The following is a 2,964-nucleotide window of genomic DNA, read 5'->3' as shown; positions in this document are numbered from 1 at the left end:
TGATAGACTAATGGACATTTAAGAAAAAAAAAGAAACAAGGAGAGACTGATTTTAGGAATGCCTTAATTATGGGAACAGAGAACCTAACTCTGTTTAAAATCCCTTAATAGAAACAGCTTCAGAGGAACGAGGGAGGCGAAGAAATGGGTTGAACTTTAAAAGGAAGTATTGCACTGAGGGAAATCTTGTCAGCTTTAATAAAGCACATAAAGTGTGGCCCACGCTGTGTGTTTTGCTGTAAACTAATAATGATTAACAACTCTACGGAGCCCCTTTGTTATATTCCTCAGCCTCGCTTTCGCTTTAACAATCCTCATAACAGCAATAGAGGGGAAAGCTTAACGAATACATTCATAAGCAGCGTGCGAAATATTCCACCATTGATTTGATATGGAATTGGGGAAAACCGGTCTTAATGGGCTTGGTTGAGTGTGAGGTGTGCGGACCACTGTCCCGCAGGCATCCAATGGGCTCTTAGGGCATCTTAAAAAGGCTTTATGTTTACTCCTTGAGTTTTATCTTCACTTCAAGTAGTGTTCTTGAGAAGATAAGCATAGACTTTGTGATTGTCTTTGAGGAGACCTCGCATTCCTTCCTGGTGTCCAATGTTTTTTTTGGGTAAAAACTTTTGAAACATACTACAAAGTAAAACCAAATGAATTATATATAAGTGTGCAATAATTTATGACAGTTTAAAAGGCCGCAGAAACATGGATCCACACCTCAAGATGAGTTTTCTGTGTTGTTCTAGTTATTCTTGAAGTTAATTTAGAATTAATTAAAAGTACATGAACACAGAACATAACATTCTCCCGCTTCATTTATTTAAAAAATTAATTTGTAATAAGAAGAGAATTTGTGAGATTTGGAACACTTCTAGGGGTTTGCATTTCTTTCTTTATTACAAAATATTTTCACTAATGTCTAACATCCAAAACATTTCACATTCTTACTGAACCATTGAATGTTTGCACTTTTAAAATTCATAGAAACACCATCTGCTGTTGGTCAAATTGGTTGGGTCAATTTAACTTCTCTTGAGAATCTAAACCAAAAACTGCAGAGAAATTCAGAGGACATTTGAAAATAGGATTTGTAAAGGCCTGTATACAGTTCAGTCTGTGTTTTAAATTAGAAATAAAATCAAATAACAGTGATCCCTGTAGCTCAAACAGTACACTGTAAAAAATGACTGTGAATTTAACGGTAAAAGACTGTAAAAATGCTACAGTAAAAGCCTGTTAAATGGTTAACGGTAAATTCCCCTACAGTGAATAACCGTAAATTGACATTCCCAGAATTCCCTGCATTACATTTCAAATTTGATAAACAATTTGTTGAAATAACTCTTTCATAGTTTTTTCTTATCAGTTTTGTATATTAGTGTTGCATGTTGTACCTAATGTTGTTAAATGAATGTTTATTGCATTATTTCAGTTTTATGTGTTATCATGATGATGTTTAGTGTTTGTGTGAATGACATTGTGCACCTTCTATATATGTTAGTATTTAAAAGCTGCTTGTAATGGGCTTTGGTTTGTCATGTGACTTTCTCATCACCACCTGTATTTGGTGGTTATCAGTGTATTGCAAAGGTACAAAACAGATTTCAGTACTTTAATAGGTTGGTATATTAACATTATATCATTTAATTAAATTACAGTATTTAACTGTAAATTTAAGTTAAAACCTAAAATGTTGCTACTGTATTTTTTGCCGTAAATTTTATAGTTTTTTTTTTTACAAAGTAGAGCACGGCAGTACTAATGCCAAGGTCATCAGTTTGATTTCCAGGAAAGTGTGAATTAAAAAAATGTATATTTTGTATGAAAAGTAATGGTGCATTCTAACATTAAATTACTAAAAAAAAAACTTTTTGACAAACACTTATCCAATTCATCTAATGTTGCATACAATTGATAATTTCTTGCATTTCCTTGGAATTAAAACAATGATCTCTGTGATCTTCGTATCATGCACGACTGTTTGTGAGATAATAGCTGAAGGTATGAGTATAGTTATATTGAGCCTATTATTTCTCCCATTCATTTATTTACATGAGTGGACCGTCTCTGTCAATGTGTGCGGTCATTGAGGTATGCAAAAGAGGTAATTGAATGATGTGTGCTAATTGATAATTACACAAATAAAAGTTATTTATCCAGAATAGCATGTTTTACTAATTATGCTTTGTCTGTTCCTTAAATTAAATTGGCCTATGCCACCAAGTAATAAGCCACATCTTGTTTTCTTAATAAAAGCATCGGTTAAAAGCAGGACAGTTTGTCAAAACGGAATGAGGAGGAACAGGATTTAGATGTAAGTTCCCATAATTAAACTGCATCTGGAGATGGGGAGAAGAAAGTGATTTTAAATGTCAAACACCACGGAATAAGAATGGTTGTGTGCCGATGATTTTACCAAGCCCCATTTTACATGCAATCCTGTGGTCACTATCCTGCGGTCAGAATCCGTTCCATATTATTGTGTGTCAGTCTAATTATTGTGGGAAAATAGAACAAAAAGCTGTATATAGTTACAAAGTGTTCCATTTGCAAAAGTTGTTGGTTTGTTTAGAATTTGCATGAATTTAGCAGATTAAATGGTGATAGTCTGTATCTCTAAAGTTTCTTTGATGGATAACAATTGGCTCATGTTGCACAGGAAGTATAACACATGTTTTATGTCATTGTACCTGTGCAGAGTTTTATAGCATTCACACTATTGTCTTTCTTCTGTGCAATACAAACCATTCATTACAGCTCCTGGGACTCCTTTAGAAGTTGTATCATATACTGCAACTTTTTAAGTTACATGACTCCTTTTTCGCAGCAGAGTTAGGATGAACCGTAGTTGTTGCAGGAATTTCTTTCTTAATGGTCACAAATGGTCACCAAAGTCACTATAATGCCCTTGAAAAAATAACTTTTGCTGCAAAGATGTCAAATTAGAGCCTGCTTATA

This window comes from Cyprinus carpio, unplaced genomic scaffold (genome assembly GCF_018340385.1).
Source record: "Cyprinus carpio isolate SPL01 unplaced genomic scaffold, ASM1834038v1 S000006451, whole genome shotgun sequence".
NCBI lineage: Eukaryota > Metazoa > Chordata > Actinopteri > Cypriniformes > Cyprinidae > Cyprinus > Cyprinus carpio.
The sequence above is the reverse complement of the archived record's forward strand: the minus strand, read 5'-3'. Positions refer to the sequence as shown.